This window comes from Mizuhopecten yessoensis, unplaced genomic scaffold (genome assembly GCF_002113885.1).
Source record: "Mizuhopecten yessoensis strain PY_sf001 unplaced genomic scaffold, ASM211388v2 scaffold11023, whole genome shotgun sequence".
Lineage (NCBI taxonomy): Eukaryota > Metazoa > Mollusca > Bivalvia > Pectinida > Pectinidae > Mizuhopecten > Mizuhopecten yessoensis.
This window is the reverse complement of record NW_018408840.1, coordinates 176,560-196,388: the sequence shown is the minus strand read 5'-3', so window position 1 is coordinate 196,388 and position 19,829 is coordinate 176,560. Positions and strand designations below refer to the sequence as shown.

At 37.0% G+C, this 19,829-nt stretch overlaps 1 pseudogene; it reads left to right on the top strand.

The window, feature by feature from the left end:
• Positions 1-14,162: 14,162 nt before the first annotated feature.
• On the top strand, positions 14,163-15,585 carry LOC110464700 (annotated as a pseudogene).
• The last annotated feature ends 4,244 nt before the right edge of the window (positions 15,586-19,829 follow it).

The following is a 19,829-nucleotide window of genomic DNA, read 5'->3' as shown; positions in this document are numbered from 1 at the left end:
TGTATATGTATTGTGTGTATATGTATGGGGTGTATATGTGTGGTGTGTATACGTATGGTGTGTATATGTATGGTGTTTCTATGCATGGTGTGTATCTGTATGGGGTGTATATGTATGGTGTATATATGTAGGGTATGTATATGTATGGCGTGTATATGTATGGTGTGTGTATGTATTGTGTGTATATGTATGGTGTTTATATGTATAGTGAGTATTTGTATGGTGTGTATATGTATGGTGTATATATGTAGGGTGTGTATATGTATGGTGTAGATGTTATGTATGGTGTTTCTATGCATGGTGTGTATCTGTATGGGGTGTATATGTATGGTGTGTATCCGTATGGTGTGTATATGTATGGTGTTTATGTATGGTGTGTATATGTAGGGTGCGTATATGTATGGAGTGTATGAGTAGGGTGTGTGTATGTATGGTGTGTGTATGTATGGTGTGTATATGTATGGTGTTTATATGTATAGTGTGTATTTGTATGGTGTGTATATGTATTGTGTTTATATGTATGGTGTGTATATGTATGGCGTGTATATGTATGGTGTGTATGTGTATGGTGTGTATATGTATGGTGTTTCTATGCATGGTGAGTATATGTATGGGGTGTATATGTATGGGGTGTATATGTATGGGGTGTATATGTATGGTGTGTATAAGTATGGTGTGTATATGTATGGTGTGTAGATGTAAGGTGTGTATATGTATGGTGTGTATATGTAGGGTATATATGTATGGTGTGTATATGTATGGAGTGTATGAGCAGGGTGTGTATATGTATGGGGTGTATATGTATGGGGTGTATATGTATGGTGTTTATATGTATAGTGAGTATTTGTATGGTGTGTATATGTATTGTGTGTATATGTATGGGGTGTATATGAATGGTGTGTATATGTTTGGTGTGTATATGTATGGTGTGTATCTGTATGGGGTGTATATGTATGGTGTATATATGTAGGGTATGTATATGTATGGTGTGTATATGTAGGGTATGTATATGTAGTATGTATGGTGTGTATTTGTATGTTGTGTATATGTATGGTGTGTATATGTATGGTGTGTATATGTATGTTGTGTATATGTATGGTGTGTATATGTATGGTGTGTAAGTGTAGGGTGTGTATATGTATGGTGTAGATGTACGGTGTATATATGTATGGTGTGTATATGTATGGTGTGTATATGTATGGTGTGTGTATGTATGGTGTGTATATGTATGGTGTGTATATGTAGGGTGCGTTTATGTATGGTGTGTATATGTATGGTGTGTATATGTATGGTGTGTTTATGTATGGTGTGTATATGTAGGGTATGTATATGTATGGTGTGTATATGTATGATGTGTTTATGTTTGTGGTATATGCATGGTGTTTATATGGAGGTTGTGTATATGTAGGGTGTGTATATGTATGGTGTGTATATGTATGGTGTGTAATGTTTTTGGTATGTGCATGGTGTGTATATTATATATCCGGAAAGGACCGTCCCTACTCAATTTGAATCGCGAATAAAATTGAGAAGCCTATGAAAAGCGGATCGGGAAAAAATGAGAATCTAAAGCACTAATTACCATAATTGGGGTGTAAAATTATCTCCCTTTAAGGAGCTCTTCAATAGTAAGAGCATATGGTAGCAGAGTACAGTAGAAATGGCCTGGGCTTACTTGTATAAAACATCTCAAAGTTAAGGAAAATCTCAAGCAATGTATTGTCTATGGGAAATCTTAGACTTGAGGAAATCTCAAGAGTTGAGATGTTTTATACAAGTTAGCCCTGATCCTTAAAATAAAGGGCAAGTCAGATAAACATGGATAGTGGATTCATCCTGCACAACACACCTACATACATATATATATATTTATGTACATTTTGAATACATTTTTTTAGAAGATTTTTTTTTTAAAGTGTTTTCCCCAGATTTGGGACTTCTGAAAACAATGGTTACCACATCAAAAAACACCAAAAAAAATAGCAAAATAAATATGACCCACGCAAATAATAATATTTTTCTTAAAACCTGTCTTGAATTAAATATCACCTACTCGGTAACAGAAATACTCATGTTTTAGCATAGGTCGTTCAACCCGATTTTTCACAATACTTACACATGTGCAGAGTACAGAGTACAAAAATAGACTTCATGAATAGCTAGCTTTTGCTGTGTAGAAACAGATTTGTAAATGACCAAAAACATAGTCTTAATCCAAATTCGATTTTTTTTAATGTGAAGCCCACATAGTCCACTTCATGATGCTTATGCCAATTTTAGTGCTGATTTCTTTTTTAAATTTTGATACATAAAAAATTACAGTGGTTATTCATTGTACAAAAATATCACCAAAGGCCACCGTATGCTACTGTACACTGCTACCTTATACATCACTTTCTTTTTCCCAAAATTTAATCAAAACCTTTTAAATGTCTGGAAAATGACATAATGAACAAAACGATGTATCCGTTTCTTTTCTCACTTTAATAGTGACCGAGTACTAAGAATTCTCCTGACAGGTGAATATTCAGTGAACACATGAACACATTTATTTTTTAAGGAAATGTTCTAAAAAGGTGAAGCAACTGGACACAAATATGACCCTGAGGAAGAATCAGTTATGATGAGAACAATAAATAAGATGTAAAAGACGGTTTTCCCAAGAACAATTTCTTACTTCATCGCAAATTTTAAGCCATTTCAGCAGATTGTCTCTAGAAAAAAGGAAAACAGCACAAAATAACTATCACAATGGAGACTTTGTTGCAGAAGAGTTCCAAAACGGAAGCCTTGTGATGAATATATATTAATTATATGGTGCATGGGGTATATATAATTTAACTCTACTGATCGAGAACAGTAGAGCTCATGTGAACCCCTTCCATCTATCGTCCTTCCAGCCGTCTGTCTGAAACAATTTCGCACTACTCCTCTGGAACTAATCAACTCAGATACCTCTTTGTGGTCTCATATGGTAGGGAACTGTTTTCTTATAGTGTTGTCTGTTTGAGGTATAGTATCCTCGCCTCTCAGCTAGGGCACTATACCTCAATCAGACAACACTATATTGTTGTGTTGTGTTTTAGTGTTTAATGTCGCATCAACACCTTTTCAACTATTCGCGAAGAGAACTAGTTTATTATCTTAACGGATTAATCTAAGACACATTTCATGATTGTGTGTGTTTGTGCGTGTGTAATTAATCTGCTTGTACTAGCCAGACTAGCTGGTTTTTATAGTGCTAGCACACTGAAGTACCCTGCCGAAAAATGACATGAATACCTCACTCAGTCAAATGATACTGACACTGAGCACACCAGCCGTTGATCTATCCTGGAAATACCGAGTACCTTGCGAGGAAACAGCAACTACCAATTTTAAACAGTCTTAGGTATGACCCGACCGGGGCGCGAACCCACGACCTTCCGCACTTGAATGGACGCTCTACCTTCTGAGATACCGAGGCGGTGACAACACTATAGGTGAACACTTCCCTCGTGGGATGTCCATAATAGAATAATAGTAATTCGTGATTTAAAGGATTAGTGTTAAAGAAATTGTTCTCAATATATAGATAAAGTGAGGGAAGAGGTCCATAATAGAATAATAGTTATTTGCTATTGTAAGGATTTTTGTTAAAGAAATTGTTCATAAATGTATGTTATCTAAAAGTTTTAAAAATATGAAATAGTTAAAACACCATTTTAATGCTGTAGCTAAGGCATTAACTGTGTTGCAGGGGGTACTTTGGCAAACTTATCATTTTTTCTCAGTTTCTCAATATGTTCTTTAATGAAAAATAAATATTTGATGGTCCTTGAATAACATTGTTGTTTTCAATTAATACAATCAGTCATTGCCACTTCCATCATGTGTTGAAATTCAGATAAACTGATAAAACTTTCCCACACAACACATTAATAAAATATGTTACCTGTAATCGAGGACGATCTCAATGATAAAGTTAATTTTACAATGCGGGTAACACTGTATACAGTGACCGTTAGGCTGTCAAGAATGGGTTCGACCCAAACGTAACAGAACAGGTAAATATATCTGGCCTGTGCCTGACACATGGCCGTTATGTAAAAACAACTGGACGTTTAGTATTTGTTATTTGTATTCGTTTTGATCTATGGCTCCCCTTCATCTGGTTTTCACACCTTGGCGAGTTACGTAAGTGTCCCAGGCGGGTAAAACTACGGTCCAGGTACAAAGTGTCTATAATAATAATATAATATAATAAGTACTGGACGCAGGTATATGGCTATATATCCAGATCAGGTGTATGGTCAGACTCTTAGCTGACACCCCGACAGTTAATAAGTTCATTATTATCAATTTCATGATTATAATAGCATTCTGGTTTTCCCCAGTGCTTATCCAGTCGGGCTTAAAACGTTTTTAGTGTTGGTGATGTGACGACGTGCTTTGGCAGTGAGTTCACAATGGTTGACTACTCTTTCTTTAAAGGCATACTTTCTTAAGTTTAATTTTCACACTCCTTTACCAAGTGGAAGGCTATGACTTCTTGTTCGTTTGTTATCGTTTATATTTAAAAACCCTTCCGTTACAGAAGTGTCATAGCCTCCGTGTGACAGTTTGTAAATTTGTACCATATCCCCTCGTAATCTTCTGTGTTTTAACGTTGGTAATTTTAGTACCTTTAAACTGGCTTGATAACTTAGTTCTTTCATTCCTGGTATCTGTTTTGTTGCTCTCCTCTGCACATTTTCAATTTCGTTAATGTCCTTTTGAAGGTATGGATTCCAAATGCAAGCTCCGTATTCCAGATGTGGTCTCACGAGCGCTTTATACATGAGACAAAAAGTTGTTGCATCCAAATATGTATATGTTCTTCTTATTGTCCCCATTATCCTATTTGCCTTGTTGACCGATTCATGTATATGATCAGTAAATTTAAGTTTGTTGTCTGTAATTACTCCGAGATCCTTTTTCTTTGTTAATGTTTTCTCCCTTCATCGGTGTCTTTATACAAATATAGCGGCGCGGTATTGATATTGTTTCCTAGGGTAAGTACTTTGCATTTGTCCGGATGGAATTTCAGTAGCCATGTATCTGACCATTTTTGGAGCTGGTCCAGGTCTTCCTGTAGGTTGATATTTTCGCTGTGATTATACATTTTAGTGTCATCCGCGAATAAAAATGTTGATGATTTTATCAGTTCTGGTAGGTCATTGATGTATATCACGAACAATGATGGTCCGGGGACACTGCCCTGAGGGATTCCACTGGTTACTTCCATCCATTTTGATGCTTCTCCATTTACTGAAACCCTTTGTTTCCTATTTGATATAAAACATTTCACCCAATTTATAATTTCAGGTGATAGTCCATATGAATGTAATTTAGCTATCAGGCGCTTATGTGGTACAGTATCAAATGCCTTGATGAAATCTAGATACACAGTTTGGATTGATCCTCCTTGGTCGTGTATTTCGTCCAGTTATCAATGACCTTTAGTAGTTGCAGTACCGTCGATCTTGCTTTGACAAACCCGTATTGGTGCTTATTTAATAAATCGTTTTTCTCCAAGTGGTCCATTATTCTTGTTCTTATAATTTTCTCCATGATTTTACATATTATACTGGTGAGACTTACTGGTCTATAGTTCCCTGGCGTTTTCTTATCCCCCTTTTTGTGAATTGCCGTTATCTGCCCCTCCTTCCAGCTGACCGGAAGTTCTCCATTTTCGAGTGACTTTTTGAAAATTTCACATCAAGGTGTTTTAATTATTTCCGCTGATGCCTTTAAAATTTTAGGGTGAATGTTGTCTGGTCCCGGCGATTTTGACGGATTTAAGGTTTTCAGTTCATTTAGCACTTCCTTCTCTGTTTTTTTAGTATCTCTAAATGGACTTCGTATGGTGTAATTCTTTAGAACAGGTATATCATTTTACGGTTCGACTGTAAATACGCTTGAGAAGAAATCCGCTAATACGTTTGCTTTTCGGTTGTTTCTCCTTTCTTAACATGTAGTTCCGATATTCCGGTTTTGGTTTTAGTTTTGGAGCCCGCGTAATTCCAAAATTTTTGGGGGTTGGTCTTTACTTCCATCGCGATATCCTTTTCAATATTCCGTTTGCATTTTCTTACTAATGATTTTACTTTGTTCCTGGCTCTGACATATTCATTGTATTTACTCTTTCTCGTGTTTCAATGTATCTTTGCCATCTTCGATGTTTCCGCTTTATTGCCCGCACGGTTTGACTGTCTAATGGTGTTAGTTTTGTCATCGTTTGTTGAACAGATTTTGGTATGCGTCGATCGATGGTGTACTTCATCAGTTCGCTGAAGACTTTATATTTTGATTTTGTATCCGTTTCCTTACTTAACGTCTCCTTCAAGTCAATCGATAAATTTCTTCTGATTTGATCGTAGTTTCCTTTGTTATATCTATACTTTGTTGTTTTGCTGTTTTCATATTTTCTTATACAGTTGAAATCGAAGATTACCGTACCATGGTCGCTCTTTCCCAATCCACTTTTTATTTCTAGACTGCTTATCATATCTTGTTCATTTGTAAATACCAAATCCAATATACTAGGTTCGTTTCCGGCTCTAATTCTTGTTGGTTCGTTGATATGTTGAAATAAGAATGAATCTTTGATGGACTCAAGAAATTTATCTTCCAAATGTGTTGCTCCCCTGGACGGGATCCACATGTCCCAGTCTATATTCTTCAGATTAAAATCGACCATTATTAATAAATGTGAAGTTGGTATTTGTCCTATGTCGGCTAGTAACTTGCATAGTTCTAAATTATTCTCGTCCACACTGTTTGGACTTCGGTATAAACAGCCGACGGTTAAAATGTTTGCCTTTTCTAGGCTAATTTTAATCCATAATTGCTCGTTAAATTCCTCGTTGATAGATACTTCCGTAGCTTTTAAATGTTACGCGGTATAAATTAATATTCCTCTTTTTCCAATTATCTGGTTTACCTCTCCAGGGAATACATCAAAACCATCTATTGTTAGTTCTGATTTATTTATTGTGTACCTAGAGTTTTTCGGGAAAGCCTCTACTACCCCAATTATACATTTAAGTTCATCTAATTTGTTTGTAAGTGTGTCCGCGTTTGTAAACATGCACCTAATCTTACCAGTGCTTTGTGGGTTTTTTTGGTTTTCCGCTATTTCCGTTCTAATATTCCGTGATGCTTTTCCATATTGATCCTTTAGCCCCCTTTTTAATCCGTTTTGCCTACCAGTCGTACGATTTTCCGATTCCACGGCGGTCCTCGTACCCGGTAGATGTATTTCCCCGATTCCTGCCTTTCCTTTGCTTTTGCTTCCTCTCTTAAGTTGTTTTCCGCTTCTCTTTCTTGTTTCGTTAGGTCGTTATTTACTCGGATGTCCTTATAGTTTACCTTGTCTTTCAGTTCACGTACGTTTTTGAAGAAGGACTTTTTGCTTTCAGCGGATCCAAAGGATACAAGTAAGGGCCTTGCTTTAGCTCCAGGTAGTTTTGTTTTTTCGTTCTTCCCGAGTCTCATAACCTTATCAACATTGTTCCTGTATTGCAACTTGCATGCTTTTAGCAAATTGTTTACTTCCTCCTCATCAGCCGCCTGTCTATCTTTACCATCATCCTGGGTTTGCTCCTCATAACCAAACACAACTATGTTGTTTTCTCTCCTTTTTCTTTCGTTAATCTCCGATATGACACCTTGCGTGGGTATATCCTGGTTCTCCTGTCCATGGCCTGGCTCTTCCTGATTTTTCTTTGGAACTGTCGCTAGCTCTTGTTTTACGATGTTCCGGAATTGTACCTCATCACATTTAATACGCTCCAGGGACTTCAGTCGTTCTTCAAACTTCTCCTGCATCTTTTCAATGATTTCCTCGCATGTCTGCTTAATGTGGAGAGTAGTATGCATGTCCTGCTCCACCTTTACCATGCAAGATGGACAGAACCACATTATGTTCGCCGATTTTGTGAGTATTTCAAATTCGGTTTCTTTTGTGTCTAAACATTGGATGCAGTACTGGTCATGGCACCTCCGACATTTCAATGTTTTAAGTCGCGTGTTATCATCAACTATTCCTGTACATAGCTTGCAAGTTCCTTCCCATAAAAGCGAAATCGAGTTTTCTCCCAGCTTGCTTTTGCTTGACCGCGTTGCTCGTTTACGGGTGTTCCCATGTGGCAGCATACTGAAGGTGATGTTTCTGGTCCTTTCTGGCCGCACAGCTTCCGGGAAAAGTTCGATATACACTCAAGATGGTAGTTGGCACGTCTGTGCCAGTTCTTGTTATGATCTGTTCAGCTTTACGGCGTAAATTGTAGTTTTTTGTCAAAGTTCCTCTTGGAGTTCGGGACAATCGCGACCGTTGCCAAAGATGACGTCACAGTCTATATTTACCTTTGTTGCCGAGACTGTGTTGTAATTTTACATGTGTCGATTAAGGTCGTTTAAAAAACACAAACAACACCATTTCTGAATTGAAGAAAGTATAGACAGAAAGATAAGCTGATAGATGTAGCTAGAATATAGAAACATGCTAAAAAATCAAGTTTATATCTTAAAACACCAAACCGTATATATTGTTAAGCCATTCCTCAATTTACACCAACCAAGATTTTTATCATACATCGTTGGTCGATCGTCCGCAAAAATGTGCGCAAGCAATCATCGTCCAATTTTTAATCGTTCGCACTTCGTGCACACACCGTGCACACACCGTGCGCACACCGCACATCGTGTAACGTTGTGCAATCCCACAACTGTAGAGGTGTCACAACACGAACATTCCTACAACGTGAACAGTTAGAGGTGTCACAACACGATCATTCCTACAACGTGAACAGTTAGAGGTGTCACAACACGAACATTCCTACAACGTGAACAGTTAGAGGTGTCACAACACAAACAGTCCTACAACGTGAACAGTTAGAGGTGTTACAACAGGAACATTCCTACAACGTGAACAGTTAGAGGTGTCACAACACAAACATTCCTACAACGTGAACAGTTAGAGGTGTCACAACACGAACATTCCTACAACGTGAACAGTTAGAGGTGTCACAACACAAACATTCCTACAACGTGAACAGTTAGAGGTGTCACAACACAAACATTCCTACAACGTGAACAGTTAGAGGTGTCACAACACAAACATTCCTACAACGTGAACAGTTAGAGGTGTCACAACACAAACATTCCTACAACGTGAACAGTTAGAGGTGTCACAACACAAACATTCCTACAACGTGAACAGTTAGAGGTGTCACAACACAAACATTCCTACAACGTGAACAGTTAGAGGTGTCACAACACAAACATTCCTACAACGTGAACAGTTAGAGGTGTCACAACACAAACATTCCTACAACGTGAACAGTTAGAGGTGTCACAACACAAACATTCCTACAACGTGAACAGTTAGAGGTGTCACAACACAAACATTCCTACAACGTGAACAGTTAGAGGTGTCACAACACAAACATTCCTACAACGTGAACAGTTAGAGGTGTCACAACACAAACATTCCTACAACGTGAACAGTTAGAGGTGTCACAACACAAACATTCCTACAACGTGAACAGTTAGAGGTGTCACAACACAAACATTCCTACAACGTGAACAGTTAGAGGTGTCACAACACAAACATTCCTACAACGTGAACAGTTAGAGGTGTCACAACACAAACATTCCTACAACGTGAACAGTTAGAGGTGTCACAACACAAACATTCCTACAACGTGAACAGTTAGAGGTGTCACAACACAAACATTCCTACAACGTGAACAGTTAGAGGTGTCACAACACAAACATTCCTACAACGTGAACAGTTAGAGGTGTCACAACACAAACATTCCTACAACGTGAACAGTTAGAGGTGTCACAACACAAACATTCCTACAACGTGAACAGTTAGAGGTGTCACAACACAAACATTCCTACAACGTGAACAGTTAGAGGTGTCACAACACAAACATTCCTACAACGTGAACAGTTAGAGGTGTCACAACACAAACATTCCTACAACGTGAACAGTTAGAGGTGTCACAACACAAACATTCCTACAACGTGAACAGTTAGAGGTGTCACAACACAAACATTCCTACAACGTGAACAGTTAGAGGTGTCACAACACAAACATTCCTACAACGTGAACAGTTAGAGGTGTCACAACACAAACATTCCTACAACGTGAACAGTTAGAGGTGTCACAACACAAACATTCCTACAACGTGAACAGTTAGAGGTGTCACAACACAAACATTCCTACAACGTGAACAGTTAGAGGTGTCACAACACAAACATTCCTACAACGTGAACAGTTAGAGGTGTCACAACACAAACATTCCTACAACGTGAACAGTTAGAGGTGTCACAACACAAACATTCCTACAACGTGAACAGTTAGAGGTGTCACAACACAAACATTCCTACAACGTGAACAGTTAGAGGTGTCACAACACAAACATTCCTACAACGTGAACAGTTAGAGGTGTCACAACACAAACATTCCTACAACGTGAACAGTTAGAGGTGTCACAACACAAACATTCCTACAACGTGAACAGTTAGAGGTGTCACAACACAAACATTCCTACAACGTGAACAGTTAGAGGTGTCACAACACAAACATTCCTACAACGTGAACAGTTAGAGGTGTCACAACACAAACATTCCTACAACGTGAACAGTTAGAGGTGTCACAACACAAACATTCCTACAACGTGAACAGTTAGAGGTGTCACAACACAAACATTCCTACAACGTGAACAGTTAGAGGTGTCACAACACAAACATTCCTACAACGTGAACAGTTAGAGGTGTCACAACACAAACATTCCTACAACGTGAACAGTTAGAGGTGTCACAACACAAACATTCCTACAACGTGAACAGTTAGAGGTGTCACAACACAAACATTCCTACAACGTGAACAGTTAGAGGTGTCACAACACAAACATTCCTACAACGTGAACAGTTAGAGGTGTCACAACACAAACATTCCTACAACGTGAACAGTTAGAGGTGTCACAACACAAACATTCCTACAACGTGAACAGTTAGAGGTGTCACAACACAAACATTCCTACAACGTGAACAGTTAGAGGTGTCACAACACAAACATTCCTACAACGTGAACAGTTAGAGGTGTCACAACACAAACATTCCTACAACGTGAAGAGTTAGAGGTGTCACAACACAAACATTCCTACAACGTGAACAGTTAGAGGTGTTATTCCAATTGACAGAAGAAGAAAAAATGTTATCGTTATGAATCAGTGAACTGGGCTGAACACCTCTACTTCCTTCTCCCATAGTGTGTCCATTGATGGGCTTTCTGAAATATGTTCTCACGATAAAGAAAAAAAAATGTATAAACACAACTCAACTGACTTTTCTCTTTGCTCGCAAAGTGGTAGACTAATGTTGGATTTCTTAGTCCTCGAGGTTGCCGTATTCTTGATTCGCATTCTCATTTCTGATGAGTAGTGGCGGGTTTCACCACACTGCTTCCGTATAAACGGGCAATAAAGCAGTAAAGAGCTTTGGCAGACTGCAAAAAATATTTAATGAGAAATGCACGTGCACCATCCGACAAGAATCGTATAAGTTATTAATTGTTGAATGATATGCACTCGTGACAAGATGCTACCCTTTCAATGATTAAATGAAGGTTGGGACTAAATCTGAAATAAACTGTGCTTTACACATACCACCGATACAAATACATTCAGAGTTGTACAACATAAAAGGCAACTCTGCCGTAACATTGAGAACTGTATTAAGGGGGGTCACCTAATTCAAGAATGGTAAAACTGACATCAAAGAGGACGCGTAGTATTGTTTCTTATTAGAAAGAAATCTATATGAAAAAGCATCCAAGTGAAGGGTTAATTGACATCCAGTGTGATGCGGTGTAATTAGTATTTGGCATACTGTATCAACAACCAAATGTTACAGGAGCTATCTATTGTGTGTTTCTTATGTTACTCCGCCTTAATATATTTGGTTTCAATATCTACCATAAAACTTTAATAAATCATTTATTTACAAGCAGAATACTTTTTCCATGTATTGTATTTCTGTAGGTAGATAAACGGGTTTACAAACCTGATAAGAAAGGGATATTTTGTCTTGTCACTATAGACGAAAATATTAATCTGACATGACAGCGTCAGTAAAATGGACACTATTGCTGTATATAATTGTAACGTTATCTGTAAAAGTAAGGTTCATGCATACTTAATAATACTTCCATGTGTACACGTGTGACGTGTTATGATATGGTACAGTGTAGCAGTGTACAGTAGCGTACGCTGACCATGGGTGATATTTTTGTACAATGAATAACCCATGTAATATTACATGAATTAAAGGGTTTTTTAAAAGACAGTACTTAAATTGGCATATCCATGATCAAGTGGACTATGTGGGCTTCTCATTTAAAACAAAAAATCGAATTGGGTTTGAGACTACGTTTTTGGCCATTTACAAATCTGTGTCTACACAACAAAAGCTAATTTTTTATGGAGTCTATTTTTGTACACAGCACATGCGTAAATATTATGAAAAAAATCTAGTTGAACGACCTATGCTGAAACGTGGGCATTTCTGTTACCGAGTAGGTGATATTCAATTAAAGACAGGTTTTAAGAAAAAAAAATACTTCTTGCGTGGGTCAAATATTGGGTTAGAAATCTTTTTTTTTGCATTTTTTTGCATTTTTTTGCTTTTTTTCATGTGGTAACCATGGTTTTCACAAGTGCCAAATCTGGGGAAATTACTTTTTTTTTAAAAGAAATTATTCTTTTAAAAAAAAAGTATTCAAAATGTAGTTTATAAATATATATATATATATGTGTGTGGGTGTGTTATGCAAGACATTTCTACTGTACTCTGTTACCTATACAGCGATAGCCGCGCAATAGCCCTGAAGTTTCCGTGCGTTGTGCGTGACCTGCGTAGCCATGTAATCCCCTTAGAGCCGACGTCTTAACGTCACATATTGCGCCGAGACCAGGATTATAATAAATCAGCACTAGAACAACATAGCAAGGTTACGCCGTTTAATCGTTTCTTAAAGGAATTTATTACATACTTACTAATAAATACGGGTTTTTTGTATTATGCGATACGACACAATTGCTCTAACCCATATCAGCCCTCGCCGTATTACACCCCCAAAACTTGTATCAGCCCTCTCCGTATCAGCCCGCAAAAATCCGTATCACACCCTTTTTGGAACACTTCTAATTTTTCCCATCTACCACCACGTCATTCGGAATCCTTAGTTACCAGATAACAGTTTAACAATGGTTGATGCTTAGAAACGGCGACGAATGGGAGAGAAAACGTTGGAGTCTCTTGCCAATAGGATTGTTGAGTTGGAATACCTAATTGAGCAAGAGAACACTCAACACATTGTGCCAGAACTGTCTGCCGTCATTGATACAATTGACGATGTGGCGGCAGAGGACTTTGTTTCAAGCATGAGGAACAAGAATACAGTCAGAAAGACAGAGTCTGACATGAGGAAATTTATGGCATTTGTTTTGGCAAACAATGACACACGGAATCCAGAGGAAATTCCAAAACAGGAATTAAATACATACCTTGCAAGTTGTTTTTTTATGAATGTGAAAAAATCTGACGGTGATGATTATGAGCCGAGACCCTGAAATCTATTCAGAGCAGCATACAGTGGCACTTATCCGAGAAAAGGATGACTTTTAACATCATTGAAGATTCTGAGTTTCAGCATTCGCGAGATGTGCTCAACTCCAAGAGAAAGGTTTTGAGACAAGCAGGGAAAGGAAACCGGCAAAACCGTGCTGACCCCCTATCCCCTGAGGAGATCAACTTGTTGCATGATTTTTTTTTTTACTCGGAACAGGTAAGCCTATAAGTTACCGGTAATATTTGGTATGCAATCCATAATGGTGTTTTGTCAGTACTCACTTACCGGTTCAATGTTTATCTTACCTTCATATCTTTACTTGTCTGTGAATAAGGCATTGTGTATTACGTAACGTTTAGGTTTTTAAAAAATGATCAAAAACAAATCCCGGATCATGTTCTGAACTACAATTTTTTTTAAAGTGTTTTATCGGGATATTTCATTCTTTGCAGGTAATCCTAAGGCATTGGCTAACACAATGTTTGTGAATAATTCTATGCATTTCGGGATGAGGAGTCGTACAGAACATATCAACTTGAGGGCGATATTGTACTGAAACAAACTTCATCTGGAGAACAGTATCTTGAACATAGGGAAAGGGCGACTAAAACAAGGACTGGGGCTACAAACGATGCAAGAGATTTCATTCCGAAGATGTTTGAAAACAAAGGTAATAATATTCCCATATATTTTTGAAAAGTTTTCAGTCAAATTTTGCCGATCTCCACGCTCCGTAAAATAGACAGGGTGTCCTCTATGAGGTGCGAATGATGGCTATTTTCTTTGGGAAACGCTAAAGACCTGAATTGAGGGGATCATGTCAGGTTTAAGACCAGAGTTGAGTAACTAAAATTCTGATGTTTTATAATTGATTATGATAAAGTGAAATATAAAAGCTACATTTGAATTTTCTGATTATATGACTTCTAATTCTATCATCTCTGATGAAGTTATTATATGGATGATAAACAAGGATAGAAAAGGATGTGTGGCGAAGAAAAAGTTTATAAACACTCTTTAATTATAATGATAAAGTAGAAAAATGTTAAATTTATCAAATTTTGATATAGAGTTTGCAATTAAGTACAATATTTCTTTACAGAATGTAAATATTTAAAACATATATAAGACGGACATAGTGAGATACATATGCGACGGACACTGTTTTATACAAATGAATTGTTTTTGGTTTTATAGGCAATCCACGTTGTCCCGTCTATGCCTAAAAAGTATTTACTGAGAAGCGACCAGAAGCAATGAATGATCGTTCGGCACCTTTCTACATTGTAACCGCAAAAAAGAGAGATAAATGGTTTGTCAATCAGCCAATGGGTAAAAACACAATAGGAAGCATTGTAAAAACAATGAGTAGTGAAGATGGGATAGAGGGCAGAAAGGTTAACCACAGTGCACGCAATACAGCGATAACGTCCCTTGTACATGCAGGAATTCCTCCGACAATAGTCCAGCAACTGTCCGGTCATAAGAATGTGAATTCCATAAACAACTATAGTCATGCTTCACACCAGCAACAGAAAGAAATGTCTTCGATACTCACATATCACAATGCACCCTCTTCATCTTCAGATATAGCCGTTAGAACAGAAAATTTAGAGAACATTGACTTCGATCACAACTCGGGTAATTTCGGGAGATATTCACAGGAGATAGTAGCGGAAACTTTCAGAGAGATCGAGGCGTATGAGAATATAAAAACTGTACAACAAACAAAGTCAAATACTGTTGCAAACGTTGGGCAACAAGACCAAGCGCGAAATGTCTTGGCTGGTGCCATTGTCACTGGAAATATAGTCTTCAACTTTGCCAGAGACCACAATGACAAAGCCCCAAAGAGGCGATACAGCAGAATCATCTACAGCAACGGTGATTCGGATGAGATTAGAGATACTTTGCATTAAATCAAAATCACTCCATATGTAATAAGTATATTATAATCGAGTTATTGTTGTGTTTAGCGTTATCACTTTATGATTTATTTCGTTTTTCAATACATGTATTTCAAAAGAAAAATAGTTCTGAGATAGAAGACCTATCCGTATTTTATTAGTAAGTATGTAATAAACAGAATAAAACATGCCTTTTTCCATATCACCCCCAGTATCAACCTTCGGCCCTCGGGTAGATACTGGGTGTGATATGGAAAAAGGCATGTATTATTCTCCATATAACGTCAAAAACAAAATTTTGTTATTGAATATATGTGTAGTCTGCTCTGCCAATTATGTTTTCCTGCTATCCCCCAATTCAAAGTCAATTCCAAATGTCCAGTTTGACCACTCAATTTGGCTTATGTTATCCAGATAGGGCGCTATATCAAATGCTGTATCATTTTTAACTACTGACCCGTCTCAGATAACATACCACTGTACTTCAGATACCACCCAAACAACTATTCTCAACTCATAAATTCTAAGTGTTAAATTGCAATCCAACGCTACAATAGCTGGATATATTGTTCTTCACGTCCCCAGCTGGACATGTAGTAACAGGCCTCGCTTTCATGAACGTTTCTTAGCTAAAACTTCTTCGTGCATGTTCCTTAGCTTAAAGTTAAGGAACGTTCATGAAACAGGCGCCTGGTGATCTAAATAAAATCCATCATGCAGAGAATATGTTCGTTGCCAAATGCGTTCATACTACCGTAAACGGAGTCAAAATGAAGGTCAATCCTTATATTACAATGAATCTCATTTTCATTTTATCTAGCTAGAATAAGCCTCTCCAAAGCGCTTTAGGGTACATAGATATACAATTTATACAGTCAATAAATTAACATATACAATTAATAATGCATTAATCAATGCAATTTTGAGGAATTTGAATGAGCTGCCTTATCAGGCGCTAGCTACTAGTCCTATACCACCTGGCTAATACATGTACCTCTCTATGTATGAATGCCTGCGTGTGTGCTGGAGATGTTTTGTGTACTGTTTGTGATGGACCGTGTTTCCAACAGCATCATTTATAGTGCCACCTCACTTGAATGCTACAGCAAAGAAACCGCAACACCCACTTCAGACCATATCATAATCCACCTTGGTTGTTGGAGTTGTGTGGGCAGGATGAAACACTTTATTTGAATATCCAATGCGTACGGCAACTAAGGGGTCAAACCCCGGCCTCCTGCGCGGAAGGTCGCAGTGTTAACCACTCGGCCCGTCTGCATCTTCACAGGAACACTTAGGTGCGACATAATAGGCGGCTGTGTGTCAGACACGTGTTAAATAAAGCAGAAGGTTTATCTAATTCTGTACCATTACATTATTAAATTACCCGTGGTTTCTGATAAATATAAAAAAAACGCACACAGCTGACTATTGTGTCTTAGTTACTTGCAGTATAATAATAGACAGCTGTGAGCATAAAGCTAACGGTGTTGACACTGTCAGCGTTTTTAACGCAGGTCTGATTCTCAGAAAACCAAACAGACGACATAGCGCCGCAACATGAGAAGACTTATTAATGTCAGCGTCACCTAACAACGGTAAGACTTAGATATGTTAACTACGCAACATTTTTAGATTAAAGCGCAATACAAAACAAACAGTTGTGCCTGTATTATGATGAAATGTTTCCGGATGACTTCAATAAATATTTTTTGTATGAAATCAATACTTTGAAGTTCTAAATTTTGATTCATTTTTACCGGAGGAAAATGGCAAATTGAATTTTTCGTGTTTATATATAATCAATAAAACATACTACAATTCTCAACAATATTCCATACAGAAGAAAAACAATTGCTATTTTTTCTACAAAAGATACCAAACAAATCAACTGCATCATTTGTTTCCTGAGAGTGAATTGAATAGATTTTTTAGGAAAATCTCAAAATGTATTTTCTTAGATAGATGCTGTTTTGGCCTCATGTAAACAAAGAATAAGTGAAGCAAAAAACGACCGTAAAAGTTTAGTATAACAGGGGTGTAAAATGCAATGAGATCAAACCGAAACCCTAACCCCGCTTAACACGATTTGTAAGCACTCTAGCCAACTGAGCTACCTAGCCCCGTCATGCTAGGACTACAGTGGAAATATTGGGTGTTATGAGTACATTCCAACCTAATCTACATAGTCATTATATCCATATGTCGCAGTAGGTTTTATCTTGGTTTCCTCTGTTGTAAATTAACGACTATTGTAATATGTTACATATACATTATTTAATATTCATTAGTACATTTATGGTTTTAGAAATCGATATGTTTTACATATTTGTAAGAGCCTTTTAATTGCTGTAGCTTACAAAACCACCTTAGAAGCGCGTCACAGTTTTATCCCATGCTACCATTTATGACTTTTGGAAGGTATTATTAAACATATTTGATTTGTATAGAATATTCAAATCCCTTTTATCAATATAAACACCAGACTGTGACCAGTAATTAAATCCTGGTTTTCAGTTACATAAGTAATACAAAGGGAAACATATAAGTTTTAACAGGTTGTAAAACTGCTACAAAATGGGGCTGTTTATCTACAACAGTTGGTGCTTTTAAACATGGAACTTATAATAGACAAGTGTAAAACATCTGAGTGCTAAAAACCTATACTGTGAATACACTTAAGCATTGTTTCAGCAAAGTACTATGGAGAACAGCCATGGATTGCTTCTGGAGACGTGTAGACAGGGTTTTATATAATGGTTCGGAGAAAAAGAAACTATTGGATGGAAATCAAGTGTAATGTATATTTTTTCTTAAAATGCGAAATATTTATTCAATAAGCGTATGTTTCAACTTTATTCAAATATGATTTTACTATACTGTTTTTGTAAGGCTCAAATAATATGATTGGAAATGAAGAAATATGCATTACAGGAAGCAAATAACAATGGAACACAGTAAATATTTTATGTATTGGTTCTTTGATATGTACATTATATCATGATTATTGTAATGATTCTTTATATATCAATTAAGAAAACTTATTTAGAAAGAACTATATCACAGAAGAAGACATTTTAATTTTTTTGTTTGTAATAACGAATGGCTTTCTAAACTTACTCTCCAGGTCGAGTCTAAACTGTTGAACAACTTAGCACATCCTAAGTCTGAAGCATGGACATGGTTTTAAATTAAATGTCAGTTTAGATTATTTAGTGCAGGGTCCCATACAACCGACTGAGGGACGAGGGTACCTAACCATTTGAAATGTTCATTTTCACAGACTTTATTTAAGATTAAAACAATCTGCAAAATTAATAGTAAACGACCCCATCCTTAGCGTATCTTATCCTTGACCAGTAGGCCTGTAATCCTCTAAGAAACAAACTGGCTAATTGATCATTTTAGGAAATCAGCGATAATTAATTACCTTTACCGTATTTGCAAAGTCTAGAATGCAAATGAGTGCCTTGTTTGAAATTACTCGAATATATTTGATATATCAATTGTAAGGTAAAGATAATTTCTTAACACAATGAGGTCAGAGACATTATCAAGTCATAAGGAAAATGAGATATAGCCTGTAAGAAGTACAAATTCCATTCGTCGGATTTGGAACAGCGGATCGTTGTTGATGGGAAGGGATGGCTGGTTGGGGTTAAGTTAGGCAATTAACATAACTTAATATAATATCAGTTCCTTACATTAACAAGAACATATCGTTTCAACGATCATACATTGTTATGTAAAGAAGTACGGAATAGATATAAATAGTTAATCGTTGTCTTCTTTGTTTTCCCTATTTTTTTCCTATCATTTTTTAGTAGTAATAGTTTCTATTTAATAACTGGTGTAGCTATTTTATTTGACACTATATTTCAGCAATGGACCGATTCCTGTGAATGACGTTGGGTTTTTATCCTATATAACATTCGGATGGGTCACTCCCCTAGTTTTGAAGCTTTTCAAAGACAGAGAAGAGGAAATCAGAGAAGACGATGTGTGGACATGTTCGAAATTGGAATTATGTGCCATCAACACGGAACGGTACTAAAACAGGCCTTTGTTGATATATATTTTGTAAGATAAGCATGTATATTTCCTTTATAGATTACTTAAGAGCAATACGTGTTATAATTGTAGATTGTTATAATTTAATGTTCAGTGCAGGTGTGTGTATGTAGGGTGTGGATGATGGTGGTGGTGGTTAACTAAGATCATATGATAAAACTTTAATTTACCCTTTCCCTGAACAT